Source organism: Microtus oregoni, unplaced genomic scaffold (genome assembly GCF_018167655.1).
Source record: "Microtus oregoni isolate MIOR12 unplaced genomic scaffold, Mior012 000012F_ref0000307, whole genome shotgun sequence".
In the NCBI taxonomy this organism is placed as follows: Eukaryota; Metazoa; Chordata; class Mammalia; order Rodentia; family Cricetidae; genus Microtus; species Microtus oregoni.
This window is the reverse complement of record NW_024543071.1, coordinates 48745062-48768359: the sequence shown is the minus strand read 5'-3', so window position 1 is coordinate 48768359 and position 23298 is coordinate 48745062.

Sequence of the window (23298 nt, the reverse complement as noted above, 5' to 3'; positions counted from 1 at the left end):
GTGACAATCCCCTAATCAAAGAGGTGTAGGATTCCACCAAGACACCTTTAAAACTATGAGGAAAGAAAATGAGTAAGACATTAAAAGTTATGAAAAACACCTACCCTCATAAATCAGCAAGATAAATGTTGTTGAAATATCCATATTACTGAAAAAGGCTACAGATTCATTGAAATTCCTATCAAGATTCCAAAAAGTAATCTTCAAGGAAGTGGGGAAAATGTCCCAAATTTAAATGGAAACACAAAAGCCCCCAATTATGCTAAACAATCCATAGCAAAGAGAACAATGCTAAAGCTGTAACATTATCTTATTTCCAACTGAACTCCTGGGCTATGGTACTACAACCTACATGGTAATGGTATGAAAAGGGATGGCAATGGTTAATGAAATATATTAGAAGAGTCAAAAATAAAACATTTATCGACAGCCTTAATGATTTGGGATTCCCCTCTGTATTCTGTGATTACCATTAATGAATAAAGACACTGTCTTGGCCTTTTGATAGGGCAGAACTTATGTAGCCAGGAAAAACTTTACTGAGTGCTAGGAGAAGAAAGGCAGATAGGGAGACACTATGGAGCCACGCTAGAGTCAGACTTGCCAAAACTATTCCAGTAAGCCACTGCCACATGGAAACACATGAGATTAATAGAAATTGGTTAAATTAAGATGTAAGAGTTATCCAACAAGAGGCTAGTGCCAATGGGCCAAACTGTGTTTTAATTAACACAGTTTCAGTGTGATGATTTCAGGTCTAAATTAGCAGGGTTTCTGGGACTCTCTGAACATGGCGAACAATGAGGGCTGATGAGAAGCCAAGGACAATGGCACGGGGTTTTGAACCTACGTAATGTGCTGGCTTTGTGGGAGCCTAGCCAGTTTGGTTGTTCACCTCCCTAGGAATGGACGGAGAGGGGAGGACCTAGGACTTACCACAGGTCAGGGAACCCTGACTGCTCTTTGGACTGGAGAGGGAGGGGGAGAGGAGTGGGGGGAGGGGGAGAAGGGTGGAAGGAGGGGGAGAAGGGTGGGAGGAGGGGGAGGGAAATGGGAGGCTGGGAGGAGGTGGAAACTTGTTTTTTTTCTTCTTTTTTCTCCTTTTCTCAATAAAAATAATGGAAAAAAAAGAATATTAAGAGCTGCAAAGGAAAAAGTTCAAGTAACATATAAAAGTAAATCTATCAGAATTACACCTGACTTCTCAATGGAAACCATGAAAACCAGAAGGTCTTGGATAGATGTGCTGCAGACACTAAGAGACCATAGATGCAAGCCCAGACTACTATACCCAGCAAAGCTTGCATTTACCATCAATGGAGAAAACAAGATATTCCAGGACAAAAACAGATTTAAACAATATGTAGTTACAAACCCAGCCTTACAGAAAGTACTAGAAGGAAAACCACAAACCAAGGAAGCTAACAACATCCATAAAACAAAGGCATCTGACAATCCTCCAAGAGCACAACTTTAAGAAGGGAAACACACAAACAGTACCACCAAAAAATAAATAAATAACCAGGGTTAACAACCACTGGTCATTAATATCACTTAATATCAAAGGACTCAATTCACCTATAAAAAGGCACAGGTTAAGAGAATAGATACGAAAACAGAATCCAACATTCTGCTGTTTACAAGAAAAACATCTCAACCACAAAGACACTACCTTAGAGTAAGGGGTTGGGAAAAGTTTCCCCAATCAAAGGAACCTAAAAAACATGCGGGTGAGTCTATACTAATAACTAACAAAATTGATTTCAAACTAAAACCAATCAGAAGATATGGAGAAGGATACTTTATATTATAATGGGTACAATTCGCCAGGAGGAAGTCTCAATCCTGAATATTTATGCCCTTAATATAAAAGCACCACGCATTACTAGAACTCAAACTATACATCAGACCCCACACTCTAATAGAAGGAGATTTCAATACTCCTCTCTAACCAATGGACAGTTCAAGCAGACAGAAACTTCACAGAGAAATATGAGAACTAACAGATGTAATGAACCAAATGGACTTAACAGACATCTATAGAACATTCCACCCAAACAGAAAAGAATATACCTTCTTCTCAGCATCTCATGGAACCTACTCAAAAATTGGTCACATAATTGATAACATAGCAAACATCCACAGAAGGAAAAAAATGTAGCAACCACCTATGTACAAAATAGAAAGAGAAGAGTCATTGCCAAATTCCTTTTATGAATCTACAGTTACCCTGATACCAAAACCACACAAAGACTCAAAAAGGAGAGAGAATTACAGACAAATCTCATTCATGAACATCGATGCAAAAATTCTCAATAAAATACTGGCAAACCAAATCCAAGAACACATCCAAAAAATTATACATTATGATCAAGTAGGATTCATCCCAGAGATGCAGGGCTATTTCAACATATGAAAATCTATCAATGGAATCCATCATATAAATAAACTGAAAGAAAAAACATATGATCATTTCATTAGATGCTGAAAAATCATTTGACAAAATTCAACATCCCTTTATGATAAACTTCTTGGAGTGATTAGGAATACAAGGTTCATACCTAATATAATAAAATCAATACAGCAAGCCAACAGCTAACATCAAATTAAATGGAGAGAAACTCAAAGCCATGCCACTGAAATCAGGAACAATACAAGGCTATCCACTCTCTCTATACCTCTTCAATATAGTGCTTGAAGTTCTAGATAGCAATAAGACAACATAAGGAGATCAAGGGTATTCCAATTGGAATAAAAGAAGCCAAACTTTTTTAATTGCAGATGATATGATAATGTACTTAAGGGACCCCAAAAACTCTACCAAAGAACTCCTACAGCTGATAAACACCTTTAATAATGTGGCAAGATACAAGATCAACTCCAAAAAATTAGTAGCCCTCTTATGCACAAGAAACAAAGTAGCAGAGATGGAAATGAGAGAAACATCACCTTTCAATATAGCCACAAATAGCATAAAGTATCTGGGGGTAACTCTAACCAAGGAAGTGAAAGATCTATTTGACAAGAACTTTAAGTCTTTAAGAAAAAAATGGAAGAGGATAACAGAAAATGGAAGGATATCCCATGTTCTTGGATTGCTAGGATCAACATAGCAAAAATGACAATCCTACCAAAAGCAATCTATAGATTCAATGCAATTCTCATCAAAATCCCAACAAAAATTTTCAACGACCTTGAGAGAACAATATTCAACTTTATATGGAAAAACAAAAATCCCAGGATAGCCAAAACAATCCTATACAATAAAAGTACTTCCAGAGGCATTACCATCCCTGACTTCAAACTCTATTACACAGCTACACTAATGAAAACAGCTTGATATTGGCATAAAACAGAGATGTTGATCAATGGAATTGAATAGAAGACCCGGATAATACCGCACAAACCTATGAACACCTGATTTTTGACAAAGAAGCTAAAAGTATGTAATGGAAGAAAGAAAGCATCTTTAACAAATGGTGCTGGCATAACTGGATGTCACCCTGTAGAAGAATGAAAATAGATCCCTATCTATCACCAAGCACAAAACTCAAGTCTAAATGGATTAAAGGACTCAATATAAATCTGACTACACTGAACCTGATAGAAGAGAAAGTGGGAAGTAGTCTGCAACTCAAAGGCACAGGAGGCCATTTCCTATGTATAACCCTAGTAGCACAGACAATAAGAGCAACATTGAATAAATGGGACCTCCTGAAACTGAGGAGGTTCTGTAAAGCAAAAGACACGTCATCAAGACAAAAAGACATCCTTCGGAATGGGAGAAGTTCTTCACAAACCCTGCATCAGACAAAGGCCTGATCTCCAAAATATATAAAGAACTCAAGAAACTAGACATTAAAATTCTGAAGAACCCATTTAAAAAATGGGGTACTGAAATGAACAGAGAATTCTCAACAGAAGAAATTCAAATGGCCAAAAGACACTTAAGGTCATGTTCAACTTCCTTAGTGATCAGGGAAAAGCAAATCAAAACAACTTTGAGATACTATCTAACACCTGTCAGAATGGATAAAATCAAAAACACGAATGATAGCCTTTGCTGGAGAGGATGTGGAGTAAGGGGTGGGAATGCAAACTTGTGCAACCACTTTGGAAATCAGTGTGGTAGCTTCTCAGGAAACTGGGAAACAACCTACCTCAGGATCTAGCAATTCCACTCTTGGGAATATACTCAAGAGATGCCCAATCATTCTACAAAAGCATTTGTTCAACTATGTTCATAGCAGCACTATTTGTAATATCCAGAACATTGAAAGAACTTAGGTGCCCCTCGATAGAAGAATGGATAATGAAGGTGTGGCACTTATATACATTAGAGTTTTACTCATTGGTAAAATACAATGACATGTTGAATTTTGCATGCAAATGGATGGAAATAGAAAATACTTTACTGAGTGTGATAACGCAGACCCATAAAGATGAATATGGTATGTACTCACTCATTAGTGGATTCTAGCCATGAACAAAGGACATTGCACCTATAGTTCATGATCCTAGAGAAGCTAAATGAGGTGAACCCAAAGAAAAATGTATATTTATCCCCCTGGATATTGGAAGTAGACAAAATTGCCGGGCAAAAATTGGGAGCACAAGGGTGGCGGTGGAACTGGGGAAAGGGGAGATGGGGAGAGAGAAAGGAGAAGGGGGAATTGGGGAGAGCTTGGGGTTATGGGATGGTTGAGATGGAGGAAGGGTGGATATGGGAGCAGGGAAGAAGATATCTTCATTAAGGGAACCATTTTAGGTTTGGCAAGAGACTTGGCTTTAGAGGGATTCCCAGGTGTCCAAAGGGATGTCCCCAGCTAGGTCCCTGGGCATCAGAAGAGAGGGTGTCTAAACTGGCCTTCACCCATAGCCACACTGATGAATATGTTGCATATCACCATCGAACCTTCATCTGGCGATGGATGGAGATAGAGACAGAGACCCACATTGGAGCACTGGACTGAGCTCCCAAGGTCCAGATGAAGAACAGAAGGAGGGAGAACATGAGCAAGGAAGTCAGGACCGCGAAGAGTGTGTCCACCCACTGAGACAATGTGACTGATCTAATGGAAGCTCACCAAGGCCAGCTGGACTGTGACTGAACAAGCACATGATCAGACCAGACTCTCTGAATGTGGCTGACAATGAGGGCTGACTGGGAAGCCAATGATAATGGCAGTGGGTTTTGATTCTACTGCATGTACAGGCTTTTTTGGGAGCCTAATCTTATCAGATGCATGCATTCCTAGACCCAGATGTAGGGTGGAGGGCCTTGGATTTCTCACAGGGCAGGGCACCCTACTCCTCTTAGGACTGGAGAGCGAAGAGGAGGGGGAGGAGGAAAGGGAAATGGAATGAGGGGAGGAGGTGTAAATTTTTAGTAAATAAATAAATAAATTTAAAAAAATCAAAAAGACACAATAATATCCATAATCCAGACTCTCTGTGAACTTTCCATCTCTAAGTGGCTTTATTTACTCCTTTAAATTTATCACTGCCTGTACTCTGTCTTCTTAAAGACTTTATTTTTTAAAAAATGATTATTTCCTCTTATAATTCTTCATAGTCTTTTTCTTCCCTCTCCAAAGCCTATATACATTTATCCAAAGATATCACCAATTTAGAGGTCTTTTTTAAATTTTGATTTGTCTTCATTTCATATCTGTAAATATTTTCTGACCTAAAGCATTTCTTAAAATACTAAACAGCTTGATCTCAGTTGCCCTGGGTGCTGGCTCTGCCTCTCTTGGGCTTTAAATATGGCGGAGGTAATTCACCTCCAGCTTTAGGACTTCCAGGTAGGAGCCATGCTACCGCCTAAACTCTGGGTAGTACCATGCTGCATAAAAACCATTTCTTAATTGAGTAAAAGCAAAATGAAAATCTCTCTGTGTTGGCAGCAAGAATCTGACATGCTCTCCTCCTTGTGTATATGCCTTGTAGACCTGATCCTGCTGCCTGCCCCTGTCAGGGTTGCTGAGCTGGTCTCAGCTTCATTACTTCTGACCTACAAACACCTGGGCCCACAAATGCCATTTAAATACTCCAAAGCCAAATTTGCACTGATAAAATGGCCCAGGAAGCACTGTCATTTATTAAGTATTTAATGTATCTTCTTTCTGTAAGAAGTAATAAGGAGCTTCATGGAACTTCAAGGACCATGAAGAAGAAGAAAGTGGCAATGGATGAAGGTCTTGGAAATATCAAAGAAATGTGCTGAGGGAGAGTCACTGTGGCCCGGGTATTCAAAGAACCACAAGGTAAGGAACAGGAAGGCACATCAAGTATGGACTTAAGGAAATGGAGACGATTTTAATGATTCTATTCATAATGACTTAGATGCAGCAACAAGAAGGGAACTGACAGGAAGCAAAAGGCTCAAGCAGAAAACTGTGGGTCTTGCACATGGGTCAGCACCAGGTCCACATGGCACACACTAGAGTCAAGGACATAGTGTTCCTCTCTATCACGCAGGACCATCTCTGGGCATCAGGCTATGGAGCTAAATCTGGAGCTAGGACAGTGGGTTTCTGCCATTCTCTTGGTTCCTGGTAATCACTAGGAATTCATCATAAATGCACATCTCAATTTTGGAAAAATAATTGGGAGCAGCTGACATTTACATTGCACCCATGCCTTGTCAGTCATCATCCCAAGGATGTTGTACACTGTAGCTCATTTATGATCCACAACTCTGTGCTTTTTGTCTTTTAAAAGAGCAGAGAGCCTCAAGTCCACAAAGATATTGTGCCTGAGTTCTCCTCACACGTGTACCTTCTTTTTGGAAACAGTGAGGGGAAAGGGCTGCAAATTCCTCAAAGACCAGAGCAGGCTCCACCCAGCAGAGTCCTTATCCACCTTCCAGGTGTCCTGGGAATGGCAGAATACACTTCCTGTAGTGAGAGGTCTCTGGCCTCCTGGAGCTATCTCCACGTTTTCTCTGAACATATGTTTATCTCCCTCATTTCTTGAGTATCTCCAAATTCAAACTGTCTGTTTTCTCCTCAAAGTCCCTGCTGTAGTTTGGTGGAACGGCTCACACATGAAATCCCAGCATATGGGAGACTGAAACAGAAGGATTATACAAGTTTACATAAACTTCAGCCTTGTAGTATAGGTTGGATACCTGCCTTGGCTACTGAATGAATCCCGATCTCAAAACAAACAAACAAATGGGAAACTTAAGGCAATCTCTGATCCTGAGACAGCAGAAACATTTTCTTTCTATTCTAACTCTCAGAGCTATCTATCCTTTCCTATCATTCTGTCATCTTAGTTGTATATTCTACTGAATGTCTCTTAAAATGAGAAATGATGTTTTTTTTTAAAAATAAATGAATAATAAGAAAATTAAAAAAATACAAACAACAGTAAATTAATGTAAGATTTTTGAAAGATCCATAGTTGTGCGAGTAGGAAAGAGATCAAAGCAGGTAATAGCGCAGATAAACTGATGATATATTGGATATATTTATGAAATTGTCAAAAAATAATTTTTTAAATTAAAAAGAATGTATGAAAGTATTAAGTTGTATTTCTAAAATCAAGTCAGCACACAACACTAAAACACTGTGTGAGGTTCTATGATGATATGCAAGATATTCGTCAGTATTGCTCTAGGATAGAGTCATTTCAGGTTCCCAATCCACAGCTGCCCAAGGAACTAACTGGGAACCTCATCTTGGGCACTTGGGAGCCCCTCTAGGATCAAGTCTCTTGCCCACCCTAAAGTGGCTCCCTTAACTAAGAATATCATCATAGAACCTTCATCTGGTGATGGATAGAGATAGAGACAGAGACCCACACAGGAGCACTGGACTGAGCTCCCAAGGTCCCAAGGAGGAGCAGAAGGAGGGAGAACATGAGCAAAGAAGTCGGGACCACGAGGCGTGCACCCACCCACTGAGACAGTGGAGCTGATCTACTGGGAGCTCACCAAGGCTAGCTGGACTGTGACCGAAAAAGCATGGGATAAAACCGGTCTCTCTGAACATGGCGAACAATGAGGGCTGATGAGACGCCAAGGACAATGGCACGGGGTTTTGATCCTTCTTAATGTGCTGGCTTTGTGGAAGTTTAGCCAGTTTGGATGTTCACCTTCCTAGATATGGACGGAGTGGGGAGGACCTAGGACTTACCACAGGGCAGGGAACCCGGACTGCTCTGTGGACTGGAGAGGGAGGGGCAGAGGAATGGGGGGAGGGGGAGAAGGGTGGGAGGAGGGGGAGGGAAATGGGAGGCTGGGAGGAGGTGGAAACTTGTTTTTTGTTTATGTTTTTTTTTAAATTAAAAAAAATAAAACACTGTGTGAGGAAGGTTCTTTCTCAGTTGTTGTGAGTTTACTTTTGAGGATGGAGTCCCTCACTTCTGCCCCAGTCAGTTCTTATAGGAGATGGTAATGGACCACACTTAGAGAAATCACAGCAACCCCTTTCAGGCTTCTCAGCCCCTCAGACCCACATGGAGACATATCAAGGGAAAAGCCAGTCACTTGCGGGCGCACCTCATCAGTGGTGATTGGGGTAAAGTATGTGTGTGATGAGTATGGGTTTCTCTGTTAGAGAGGGACATGAGGAACCTGGAGCTCCTCCTGTGCTGTGCAGAAGGGCCAGACTGGGGATGGTGGCTCCCAGAAGAGCCAAGGGCTAAATGCTTTCCTGTGGAAAGTTTTTAGGAATGATTGATAATGCAGAGAAGTGGAGCATCTAGGGAGTCCAAACACAAGCAGCAAAGCCAAAGCAAGAAATCAGCTAGCAAAGAAAATGTATCAATGGCTTGAATAACAGACATCTAACTTGGCAAAAGGATGTGTACAAGTCCAAGGGCCCCCCTAAACTCTCTGTCCTGTGAAAGTATACTCCACCCCATTTCTGAATTTCAAAAGACCCTAAAGAGAAAGAACTCTAAACGTGTGCCTGAGTTGATCTAGGGGAGGGATAATACATATCTGCAGAATGACAAGAGAGATAGGAATGTATTTTCTTTTGTTCCTACATGCCACATGGCAGAGACATCCCTATGACCTTTAATTGCAAACACTTAAAGATTATTTATTTTGCTTGTAGGATTTTTAGCACCAAAGTTTAATGTTCTAAAAGAAAATTAAATCTATAAAAGAACCTTTAAACAAGAAAATCTCACTTTTTTGTAGGTTTTTTCTATTAATACAAAGTTGCTTTCTGTTTTTTTCACATTCCTTTAAGTGTGACAAGTATTTTCAGTTGCCCAAAACTGTTAATGTGACTATTTCTTAAATCATCTATTAGCTGATGGATGCATAAACATTTATTCTCTCATATCACAACCTTTATTCTCCGTGAGAACACGAGTTTCTCCAGAACACTACCCTGAGATTCCTAGTTGCACCAGGATTTGCTCGAGAGAGTGCCCCGTAACACTTGGCCCAGGATATGGAATATTCTGTGACCATAACACTCTGAATGCACCCAGTTGTGGCAGGATATGGGGACACTGAGGAGTGCTAGAATTCTCTCATTTCAGATCTTATTTTGAAGACTGGAGACCATCTGTATAGGCTGAGGATCTGCAGGACTGCTGTTCTGCCCCATTTGGCACCCTGAATTTCTAATATGCCCTTTCTGGACCAGTTATTGTCATTTGATTCCTCATAGAGAAAAGTACCAAATGATTCATGAAAATTAGAAAGTCTCCTTACCCGGGACACCTACACCTCATGTGGGATGCTTCTAAAATGAAGGAAAAACCTCTAAAGAGACTCCAGTAGATGACAAGCTGGGTTCATTAAGGTCTGAGGCATCACATAGATCATCATGAAGTCTTGGGCCAGAACACAATGCTATGTTTTGCTCTGAGAGTCCTTACCTGACTTTAGACTGATGGACTCTGGCTGTGAACCAGGAGATGAAAGCACACACCTAGGTAAACACTTGGCTCCTTTCTGTCCCCTCCTAAATGAACTTTGTTCTTGGCATCTTCTACTCCCTCTGAGTGACAGAAAGAAAGATGTCACAAATAATTCTGACATTAAATAGTGCACTCATTATGTGTAATTAAGAATTCATTTGAGCCAGAGAATCAGCTCAGCATGTACTGTGCAAATGAAAACTACTTTGATTCCATCTCACCTTGGTCAGATGACTGTCATAAAGACATGAAATGAAAAGAATTCTAGCCAGGATGCGGGGAAAGATTGACCTTTATTCATTGTTAGTGGGAGGACAAAGCATTCGAACCATTATGAAAGTCCATGTGAAGGCTTCCTCACAAACACTATGAAAGTCAGTGAGAACGCTCCCTCACAGACACTATGAATGTCAGTGTGAAGGCTTCCTCACAGACACTATGAATGTCAGTGTGAAGGCTTTCTCAAAAACACTATGACCATCAGTGTGAAGGCTTCCTCACAAACACTATGAATGTCAGTGTGAAAGCTTCCTCAAAAACACTATGACCGTCAGTGTGAAGGCTTCCTCGCAGACACTATGAATGTCAGTGTGAAGGCTTCCTCACAGACACTATGACTGTCACTGTGATGGCTCCCTCACAGACACTATGGCCGTCAGTGTGAAGGCTTCCTCCCTAAACTGTAAATAAAACTACCATATGACCCAGCTATCCCTCTCTTGGCCATGTAGACTGGAAGGGTCTACAACCTACTCCATTGCCCACTCATTGCTGCTCTGTTCACAATAATTAGAAAATGGAAATAACCCAGATGTATACAAACTAATGACTGGATCATGACAGTCTACATATGCAGAATAAAATTTTATTTGGCCCAAAGAAAAATAAAATTTTGAAATTTGCAGGAAAATATTGGAACTAAAAAAATTCATCCTTAGTGAGGAAACACAGACCCAGAAAGAATCTCATGTGCTCTTACATTTGCAGACCTTTCCTTTAAATCCTTCCATATGTGCGATTAGCTGTGAGTGCCTGTAGACACCAGATCATTAGAAACAGTCCATTGTGAGGGATGAAATGATCTTGAACCTCCATCAGCACATGGCTGGATAATAAAAATATGTTGTCCATACATATGATATTTTGTTCAGACATGAAGTAAAACGAAGTATGCTGTTTCCTTGCAATTAGGTTAGATAAAAAAAATACTAAAAAAGACAAAAGTGCCATATTTTTTTCTCTATTTAGACCCTAGATTTTATATAGATATATAAAACCACAGGCCAGCATTAGCAGGGAGGAGAAACAGACAATCAGGACAGGATGGACATGAGGATAGTCAAAGCATATGATCAATTGAAAGAATGCCCGGAACTAGGTACAATGAATATATGTCAAATAAAACCTAATAATAAATGTTCAACAAAGAATGATGGAAATTTTATATAACACCTGTTAATGGCAAGCACTCATGTAAGTCTCTTTAATATTTATAAGCATGCAGCCTTTCATACAGAAAAGAATAAAATTTATCCCACTATCCAGGGCACATGAAATAATAAAAGGAGATGCAAAATGAATGGCATTCCCAAGGAAAAACATGATCATGAAATTCCCTGAGTAAAACTGGAAACAACAGAACTAGCCTCTGTGGTGGGTGTGTCACTGTACCCAAGCTTCATGGAATGGGCCAAGAACAGTTTAAGATAAACATCTTCATGACACAAATGGTAATTGTCAGGACCAGGGTACAAAGCCAAGTCTCCGGATCAAGAATTCACATTCAATTCTTTCTACCTCCTTGTCTTCACCCTCTGAGATGTTGACTTTATAGCACAGATGGAACTTATGGCCTTGGCTGCACTACCACTCAATGTGACCTCCTTTTAGATGCCCCGGTTTTCTACATGAGGTTTTTTCCATGCAGAATCCCCTCTTCCTTCCCTGCTGTAGTCACTCTGAGCAGAAACATCTTATTCCTTCTCTCAGTCACATCAAAAAAAGGCCATGTCTGCATTTTCTCTTGTCTCTGCATTTCCAGTGACATATCCTTCATGTGAATCCACAACACTCTCTGAAGACCTCTTCTCAACATCTTCAGGACCTGATAACTTTAGAATGTGGCCAATATGGTTCTTATATTTACACTATAGTCATAAAAAGATGCTTAGTAAGTAAGTGTATGATTGATTGTCAGTCCATAATCTAACTTTAACAAAGGTTCCACTCAACATAAGACAAGGTTCATCGCCATCTTCATTTGGGATGAAGTTAGGAGAAAAAGAAATATTTAGGAGAGGGAGATATCAGTCATAGCTCTAAAAATAAATCCTGCATGCATCCCTGTATTGTGACACTGTGAGGCTTTCTTACCAGAATGAAAGTTTAGGGTCTACTGGTTAAGTATATATAGAAAAGGAAATTTCTTTGAGCCCCCACCATTCAAGTCTCAGGTAACTCAATGTCTATCTTCCCCAGAAGGGTACTCAACTTGTTATCCAACCAGACACACTATGTTCTGGGAGATAAGCTGGACTTGCAATCAGAGGATACAGTCACTGAGAGCCACCAAGTGACTCACCCTCTTTGATCCCCTCCTCCAAATTCTGAACTGCACACAATTTCACATTGCTTCATAAGTGTGGTCTAATATTTAACTCTTTTTCCCATGACAAAGTTGATATACTTCGTCATGTCTCTACGTCAGCATCACCATTTTCTTAGTAACTTCTGATTCCCCAAAGCCAGAATACTCCTACTGCTGTTGTTACCCACATTTGTGACTCTGCATTCTGAGAGCTATTTGGGGAGTTGTATGGAGAAGCTGTATGAATGTTTCCTTTCCTCAAACAGGGAATCTCATTCGGGGACAGTTTTGTGTCCTCCATATTTCAAAAAAGGCACTGAGTTTGAATGCAAGCATTTCAGTGATTCAACATGTGAAGACACATGACTTGTGTCTTCAGAAAAGAGGAAACTGAGAATGTGTTGCAATTTATAAAACTAATCATTGCAGTTTAAGATTTATTGCCATCATTGTTTTATGGTTATTAAGGATTTCTCCTACTTTCCTTTTCTCCACTTCCCCATTTCTTCCTCCTCTTCTTTGTTTCTTCTTCTCATTTTCTCTTCAACTATCAAGTTCAGACAGCTGAATGATCTGGTCAACCCTGTTTGGTACAGACAGCTCAAAAGAATCACCTAGCATACTCACTCTACATAAAGGGAGTTCACTCACCAGTGATAGCTTTTTCAGAATGTTTACATTTTAGAGTGAATATATTAATATCTTACATTTATAGGAATCACATTTAATTTTTACTTTTTCTCAAGTGTTCTTATAATCATATATTATACATTGAGTACATTCGCCACACTAGAAATCTAGTATCATTCTTCTACATGTAGACAGACATCCAGTTTTTCCAGCATCATTTGTTGAAGATTCTATATTTTTCCCAAATTGGTAGTTGGGCATCTTGGTCAATATACATTTATATAATGGATGGAAATAGAAAACACTATCCTGAGTGAGGTATCCCAGACCCAAAAAGATGAACATGGGATGTACTCACTCATAATTGGTTTCTAGCCATAAATAAGGGTCACGGAGACTACAATTGGTGAGCCTAAAGAAGCTAAATAAGAAGGTGAACCCAAGGAAAAACATATAGTTATCCTCTTGGCTATGGGAAGTAGACAAAATAGCTGGGGAGAAAATTGGGATCTTGGGTGTGGGGTGGGATGAGGGTAAGGGGAGATGGGGAGAGAAAAGTGAGAACGGAAGGAGGAGGGGAACTTGGAGAAACAGGAGTATTGGGATAAAGGAAGGTTGGACAGGGGAGCACGGAAACACAATTCTTAGTTAAGGGATCCACCTTAGGGTTGGCAAGAGACTTGATCCTAGAGTGGCTCCAAGGAGTCCAGGGTGATGTCCCCAGATAGTCCCTTGGGCAGCTGAGGATAGGGAACCTGAAATGACCCTATCCTATAGCAATACTGACGAATATCTTGCATATCACCATAGAACCTTCATCTGGTGATGGATGGAGATTGAGACAGAGACCCACACTGGAGCACTGGACTGAGCTCCCAAGGTCCCAATGAGGAGCAGAAGGAGGGAGAACATGAGCAAGGAAGTCAGGACCACGAGGGGTGCACCCACCCACTGAGACAATGGGGCTGACCTAGTGGGAGCTCACCAAAGCCAGCTGGACTGTGACTGAAAAAGCATGGGATAAAACCTGACTCTCTGAACATAGCGAACAATGAGGACTGATGAGAAGCCAGCGACAATGGCATGGGGTTTTGATCCTACTTCATGTTCTGGCTTTGAGGGAGCCTAGGCAGTTTGGATGTTCACCTTCCTAGACATGGACAGAGGGGGGCGGACCTAGGACTTTCCACAGGGCAGGGAACCCTGACTGCTCTTTGGACTGGAGAGGGAGGGGGAGAGGAGTTTGGGGGGAGGGGGAGAAGGGTGGGAGGAGGGGGAGGGAAATGGGAGGTTGGGAGGAGGCGAATACTTTTTTTGTCCTTTTCTCAATAAAAAAATTTAAAAAAAAATAAATAGATCGCCTGCCTGCACCAAGCAGGGTAGGCACTTTGTTTGTGACCTGCCCACCAGCATGGAGGCCTGATCTCTGGGCGCCAGGAGAGACAGCATTGGGGTGAGTTTCTGGCCCCGGGGCGCCAGCCTCCGAAGGGGAGCTCAGAGGTTCCTTGGTCCCCTATACTTCTTGGGCTCTCTGCAGGGCCCCCACTCCCTGCATACCTCCACTTTCTTCCTAGCCCACCCAGTTCCCATCCAGAACCCTCCCCACTTCGGCCCCACTGTCCTCTTTCTGCAAATAACATCACCCAGCCCAGCCTGTCTGGGCACTGGGTCCGAATCCTCGGGGCACTCAAGCGGGCGGGACTCCCTTTGTTTCTATTGCCTGCCTGCACCAAGCAGGGTAGGAGCTTTGTTTGCGACCTGCCCACCAGCACGGAGGCCTGATCTCTCGGCGCCAGGAGAAACAGCTTTGGGGAGAGCCAACATTGGGGAGAGCCAACGTTGGGTAGGCAAGGAGACCTGACCCGGTAAAGAAGATCCATAAGGGAGCATTTGGAAGAAGAGATGGGTAGACGCCAAGGCAAGAATTCGCCCCCAACAAGCTGAAAAGCAACATGAAGCCACCAGAAACCAGCGACCTCACAACGGGAGGACATGAACACCTTAATCAAGAAGAAGTAGAAAAGATTGACTTCATGAAAGTGATTGATGCCCTTAAACAGCATGTAAAAAACGCCCTTATAGAAATGGATGAGAAATATAACAGAAAGTTTGAAGAATTGAATAAATCAGTGAATGATACCCTAGAAAACCAAGGAAAAACAATCAAACAAATAATGGAAACAGTGCAAGACTTGAAAACTGAACTGGAGGCAAAGAAGAAAACAGAAACAGAGGGCCGGCTGGACATGGAAAATTTAAGTAAACAAACAGAGTTTACAGAAACAAGCATAACCAACAGAATACAAGAGTTAGAAGAAAGAATCTCAGATTCTGAAGATACCATAGAGAAAATAAACACACTGATCAAAGAAAACAGCAAGTCCAACAAACTCTCATCACAAAATATTCAGGAAATATGGGACACAATAAAAAGACCAAACCTAAGAATAATAGGAGTAGAAGAAGGAGAAGAAGTGCAGCTCAATGGTCCAGAAAATATATTTAATAAAATTATAGAAAACTTTCCCAACCTAAAGAAAGATATACCTATGAAGGTGCAAGAAGCATACAGAACACCGAATAGGCTGGATCAAAAAAAAAAAAAATCCCCTCGCCATATAATTATCAAAACACAAAGCATACAGAATAAGGAAAGAATATCAAGAGCTGCAAAGGAAAAAGGCCAAATTACTTATAAAGGTAAACCTATCAGACTTACACCTGACTTCTCCATGGAAACCATGAAAGCCAGAAGGTCCTGGATAGATGTACTACAGAAAATAAGAGACCATGGATGCAAGCCCAGATTACTATACCCAGCCAACCTATCGTTCACTATAAATGGAGAAAATAAAATTTTCCAGGATAAAAACAAATTTAAACAATACGCAGCCACAAATCCAGCCTTACAGATAGTAATAGAAGGAAAATCACTAACCAAGGAGTCCAACAACGACCACAATAACTCAGACATCTAGAGACCCTTCACAAACACAAATCAAATCAAAGAAGGGAAACACACAAACTCTACTACTAAAAAATGACCGGCGTTAACAACCACTGGTCATTAATATCAATTAATGTCAATGGACTTAACTCACCTATTAAAAGGCACAGGCTAAAAGATTGGATACGAAAACAGGATCCAACATTCTGCTGTTTACAAGAAACACATCTCAACCACAAAGACAGGCACCTACTCAGAGTAAAGGGCTGGGAAAAGGCTTATCAAGTGAATGGACCTAAGAAACAAGCAGGTGTGGCCATACTAATCTCTAACAAAGTAGACTTCAAACTTAAATCAATCAGAAGAGACGGAGCGGGGCATTTAATACTCATAACAGGAACAGTTCATCAGGATGAAGTCTCAATCCTGAACATCTATGCCCCTAATATAAAACCACCCACGTACATAAAAGAAACATTGCTAAAACTCAAGGCAGCCATCAAACCGCACACACTAATAGTAGGAGACTTCAATACTCCTCTCTCACCAATGGACAGGTCAATCAGACAGAAACCTAACAGAGAAATAAGAGAATTAATGGAGGTAATGAATCAAATGGACTTAACAGACATCTATAGAACTTTTCACCCAAAGTGGAAAGAATATACCTTCTTCTCTGCAGCTCATGGAACCTTCTCAAAAATCGACCACATATTCGGTAACAAAGCAAACATCCACAGTTACAAAAAAATATTAGTAACCACCTGTGTCTTATCAGATCACCATGGATTAAAGTTAGAATTCAACAACAATGCTACCCCCAGAAAGCCTACAAACTCATGGAAACTGAACAGTCAATTTCTGAACCATACCTGGATTAAGGAAGAAATTAAGAAAGAAATTAAAGTCTTCCTGGAATTCAATGAAAATAAAGAAACAACATACTTAAACTTATGGGACACTATGAAAGCAGTCCTAAGAGGAAAGTTCATAGCACTAAGTGCCCACTTAAAGAAAACAGAGAAAGCTCACATTGGAGACTTAACAGCCCACCTGAAAGCTCTAGAAAAAAAAGAAGCAGACTCATCTAGGAGGAGTAGAAGACTGGAAATAATCAAACTGAGGGCTGAAATCAACAAAATAGAAACACAGAAAACAATACAAAGAATCAACGAAACAAAAAGTTGGTTCCTGGAGAAAATCAACAAGACTGACAAACCCCTATCCAAACTAATCAAACGGCAGAGAGAGAATTTGCAAATTAATAAGATCAGAAATGAAAAGGGGGACATAACCACAGATACAGAGGAAATTCAGAGAATCATTAGATCTTACTACAAAAGCCTATATGCCACAAGACTGGAAAATGTAAAGGAAATGGACACTTTTTTAGATAAATACCATATACCAAAGTTATACCAGGACCAGGTGAACAATCTAAATAGACCTGTTAGTCGCAAAGAATTAGAAGAGGTTATCAAAAACCTCCCTACCAAAAAAAGCCCAGGACCAGATGGTTTCAATGCGGAATTTTACCAGAACTTCCAAGAAGAACTAATACCTATACTCCTTAATGTATTTCACAATATAGAAACAGAAGAGTCATTGCCAAATTCTTTTTATGAAGCTACAGTCACTCTGATACCAAAACCACACAAAGACTCAACCAAGAAAGAGAATTACAGGCCAATCTCACTCATGAACATCGACGCAAATATCCTCAGCAAAATACTGGCAAACCGTATCCAAGAACACGTTAGAAAAATTATCCATTATGATCAAGTAGCCTTCATCCCAGGGATGCAGGGCTGGTTCAACATCCGAAAATCTATCAATGTAATCCATCATATAAATAAACTGAAAGAAAAGAACCATATGATCATTTCCTTAGATGCTGAAAAAGCATTTGACAAAATTCAACATCCCTTTATGATAAAAGTATTGGAGAGATTAGGGATACAAGGGTCATACCTAAATATAATAAAAGCTATATACAGCAAGCCGACAGCTAACATCAAATTAAATGGAGAGAAACTTAAAGCCATCCCACTAAACTCAGGAACACGACAAGGCTGTCCACTCTCGCCATACCTCTTCAATATAGTGCTTGAAGTTCTAGCAATAGCAATAAGACAACATAAGGGGATCAAGGGGATTCGAATTGGAAAGGAAGAAGTTAAACTTTCATTATTTGCAGATGATATGATAGTGTACATAAGCGACCCCCAAAACTCCACCAAAGAACTTTTACAGCTGATAAACAGCTTTAGTAATGTGGCAGGATACAAGATCAACTCCAAAAAATCAGTCGCCCTCTTATACACAAAGGATATGGAAGCAGAGAGGGAAATCAGAGAAGCTTCACCTTTCACGATAGCCACAAAGAGCATAAAATATCTTGGGGTAACTCTAACCAAGGAAGTGAAAGATCTATTTGACAAGAACTTTAAGGCATTGAAGAAAGAAACTGAAGAGTATACCAGAAAATGGAAGGACCTCCCTTGCTCTTGGATTGGGAGGATCAACATAGTAAAAATGGCAATTCTACCAAAGGCAATTTATAGATTCAATGCAATCCCCATCAAGGTCCCATCAAAATTCTTCACAGATCTGGAGAGGACAATAATCAACTTTATATGGAAAAACAAAAAACCCAGGATAGCCAAAACAATCCTATACAATAAAGGATTGTCTGGAGGCATTACCATCCCTGACTTCAAACTCTATTACAGAGCTACAGTGATGAAAACAGTGTGGTACTGGCATAAAAACCGAGAAGTCGACCAATGGAATCGTATAGAAGACCCGAATTTTGACCCACAAACCTATGAACACCTCATTTTTGATAAAGGAGCCAAAAGTACACAATGGAAGAAAGAAAGCATCTTCAACAAATGGTGCTGGCATAACTGGATGTCAACCTGTAGAAGAATGAAAATAGACCCATATCTATCACCATGCACAAAACTCAAGTCCAAATGGATTAAAGACCTCACTATCAGTCAGAACACATTGAACCTGATAGAAGAGAAACTGGGAAGTACCCTACAGCAAATGGGCACAGGAGATCGCTTCCTATGTGTAACCCCAACAGCACAGACATTAAGGGCAACATTGAATAAATGGGACCTACTAAAACTGAGAAGCTTCTGTAAAGCAAAGAACACTGTCAACAAGACAAAAAGGCAACCTACTGACTGGGAGAAGATCTTCACCAACCCCGCAACAGACAAAGGTCTGATCTCCAAAATATATAGAGAACTCAGGAAACTAGACTTTAAAATGCTAATTAACCCAATTAAAAAATGGGGCACTGAATTGAACAGAGAATTCTCAGCAGAGGAAGTTCAACTGGCCAAGAGACACTTAAGGTCATGCTCAACCTCCTTAGCAATCAGAGAAATGCAAATCAAAACAACTTTGAGATATCATCTTCCACCTGTCAGAATGGCTAAAATAAAAAACTCCAATGATAGCCTTTGCTGGAGATGCTGTGGAGGAAGGGGTACCCTCATCCATTGCTGGTGGGAATGCAATCTTGTGCAACCACTTTGGAAATCGGTGTTTCGGTTTCTCAGGAAATTCGGGATCAACCTACCCCTGGACCCAGCAATACCACTCCTGGGAATATACCCAAGAGATGCCCAATCATATGACAAGAGCATTTGTTCAACTATGTTCATAGCAGTATTATTTGTAATAGCCAGAACCTGGAAACAACCTAGATGCCCTTCAATGGAAGAATGGATGAAGAAAGTGTTGAATATCTACACATTAGAGTACTACGCTGCTGTAAAAAACAATGACTTCACGAATTTTGCATGCAAATGGATGGAAATAGAAAACACTATCCTGAGTGAGGTAACCCAGACCCAAAAAGATGAATATGGGATGTACTCACTCAAAATTGGTTTCTAGCCATAAACAAGGGTCACGGAGTCTACAATTGGTGATCCCAAAGAAGCTAAGTAAGAAGGTGAACCAAAGGTAAAACATATAGTTGTCCTCTTGGCTATGGGAAGTAGACAAAATGGCCGGGGAGAAAATTGAGATCTTGGGGGTGGGGTGGGATGGGGGTAAGGGGAGATGGGGAGAGAAAAGGGAGAAGGGGAGAATGGGGGGAACTTGGGGAAAAAGGAGGATTGGGATAAAGGAAAGGTTGGATAGGGGAGCCCGGAAGCACAATTCTTAGTTAAGGGAGCCACCTTAGAGTTGGCAAGAGACTTGAACCTAGAGTGGCTCCCAGATGCCCAAGCCAAGGTCCCCAGTTAGTTCCTTGGGCAGCTGAGGATAGGGAACCTGAAATGACCCTATCCTATAGCAATACTGACGAATATCTTGCATATCATCATAGAACCTTCATCTGGTGATGGATGGAGATAGAGACAGAGACCCACACTGGAGCACTGGACTGAGCTCCCAAGGTCCCAATGAGGAGCAGAAGGAGGGAGAACATGAGCAAAGAAGTCGGGACCACGAGGCGTGCACCCACCCACTGAGACAGTGGAGCTATCTATTGTGAGCTCACCAAGGCCAGCTGCACTGTGACTGAAAAAGCATGGGATAAAACTGGACTCTCTGAGCATGGCGAACAATGAGGGCTGATGAGAAGCCAAGGACAATGGCAGGGGGTTTTGATCCTACGTAATGTGCTGGCTTTGTGGGAGCCTAGCCAGTTTGGATGTTCACCTTCCTAGGAATGGACAGAGAGGGGAGGACCTAGGACTTACCACAGGGCAGGGAACCCTGACTGCTCTTTGGACTGGAGAGGGAGAGGGAGATGAATGGGGGGAGGGGGAGAAGGGCGGGAGGAGGGGAAGGGAAATGGGAGGCTGGGGAAAAGGTGGAAACTTGTTTTTTTTTTCTCCTTTTCTCAATAAAAAAATGGAAAAAAAAAGAAATTACCCTAGTTAAAAAATAAATAAATAAATAAATAAATAAAAATTTGGGAAGAGGTCATAAATTTGAGAGGGATGGGAGAGCACAGGAAAAGTTGGAGGCATGAGAAGGAGGGATGGGAATGGTGTAAATTTGGTATCCATCCAATTCTCAAAAAAATTAAATTAGACAAAAAGATAAAATTTCAAAAAAAAATTAGGTGGCTGAAGTTACATAGCCTTGTCTCTGGGTATTTCTGTTCCATTGATCTACAGCAGAGTTTTCAATCTGTGGTTCATGACCGTCCCTTTCAAGTGGCCACATATTAGATATTCTGCATATCAGATCTTTACATTACAACCAGTAACAGCAGCAATATTATAGCTATGAAGTAGCAAAAAAATAATTTTATGGAGGGGATCTTCACAGAATGAGAAACTATATTAAAGGGCTGCAGCATTAATAAGGTTGAGCACCACTGATCTCCATTGTTTTGGGCTAATATGAAGTTTTTATTACTCTGGCTCTGTAGTGTGTTTCAAGTCAGGTATTGTAGTAATTCCAGCTTCTTTTTTTTTAACTATTGCTTATTTTAGGTCTTCAATTATTTTTCTGACTCCAATTCAATTGTAAGACTGTTGGATATTTTTCTATTTGTGTGGAAATTTTCTTCAGAATTCTGAGTGAAATTGCATTGAGTCTGTATTTGTTTTGGTAGCATGGACATTTTACAGCATTGAATCTTCTAATCCATGAACACTGGTGGTCTTTCCATATTCTAGCTTTTTCTTCAATTTTGCTTTTTAGAGTCTTAAACTTTCCATTAAAGAGGTCTTTCACATCATTGATTAAGCTTATTCCAAGGTATTATTTTAAATCACTGAATTGTATACTTTAATCGGTAAATTCTTGGCTGTAGCTCTTCAAGTTAGAAGATTCCAATTACTGAAATGACTCATTAAAACATAGTTCTCTTAAATAATCCAAGGGGTTTTTTAACTTGAAAGTGAAACATCAGAGAAAAAGTGAGCCTGAAAGGATCAATATGAGGCGATGAGGAATGACCTCACAGGCAAAGGACACTGGAACCATGAAAATGGAGAGGAAGCTAACTCTTCTTCCAGTTTTAACTCTGCTAGGGATTGTTCATTTCTTGGTGGTGGACAATCGCATGAAAACGTGTTTGATAGAGAAAGTGTAAAATCCAGTTTGAAGCCGCACAATTCAGCATGCCCCCAGATAGGACCCTGGGAGTAGAGGAGAGGGTGCCTGAACTAGCCTTGTCCCATAGTCAGACTGATGACTGTTTTGAATATCACCATAAACCTTCATCCAGCAATGGACAGCGATAGAGATAAAGACCCACAATGGAGCACTGGACTGAGCTCCCAAGGTCCAGTTGAAGAGCAGAAGGAGGGAGAATATGAGCAAGGAAATCAGGACCACAAGGTTGGTCCACCCACTGAGACAGTGTGCCTGATCTAATAGGAACTCACCAAACCCAGCTGGACTGGGACTGAATAAGCATGGGTTCACACTGGACCCTCTGAATGTGGCTGACAACTGGAACAGACTGAGAAGCCAGTGATAATGGCATTGGGATTTGTCTCTACTGCATGTACTGGCTTTTTGTGACCCTAGTCTATTTAGATGCACACCTTCCTAAGCCTGGATGGAGGGGGGAGGGCCTTAGACTTTCCACAGTGCAGGGTACCCTGCCCTCTCTTAGGACTGGAGGGGGGAAAGGGGACGTTGAGTGGGGGAGCGGGAGGGAAATGGGAGAAGGGGAGGCAGTGGAAATTTTGAATGTTATTATTTCTAAAGCAATAAAAAAATAAAAATAACTTAGTACAGGTTCTGTGTAATTATTTCAGGTCTAAGCTAGCATGGTGTCTGGGATAAATGAACAGCCTCTTTTTTTTCAACACTCACAATTATTGTGTCAAAATAAGTTAGAGAAGAAAAAATCTAATAAATTTGGGCTCTGAAAATTGCATTATGTGTGTAGAACACCAAGCAAGTTTAATAATCCACGCCCCTCCAAAAAATCATTTCAAAATTTAACAATGACTATAATATAAGTCCTGAAATAGAAACTAGTAACAGGAAGACAGAGGAAATAGTGACCCAGGCATAGGCAAGGACAGCTCAGGAAGTTAGACTAAAACTGACAAGCAGAATGACTTGAAAATTTAAAAGCGCAGAAAGGAAAAACGTCAAAGTGAATAATAGAAGGCTGATAGAATGAGAAATACCCTCTGTCACTTACTCTTCTGACCAGGGATTAATTTCATAGCACAGAAAGACATAGACAATACATTGTTTCCACCTCTCTGCCAGGATGTCCGCTGAGCCTTGGAGA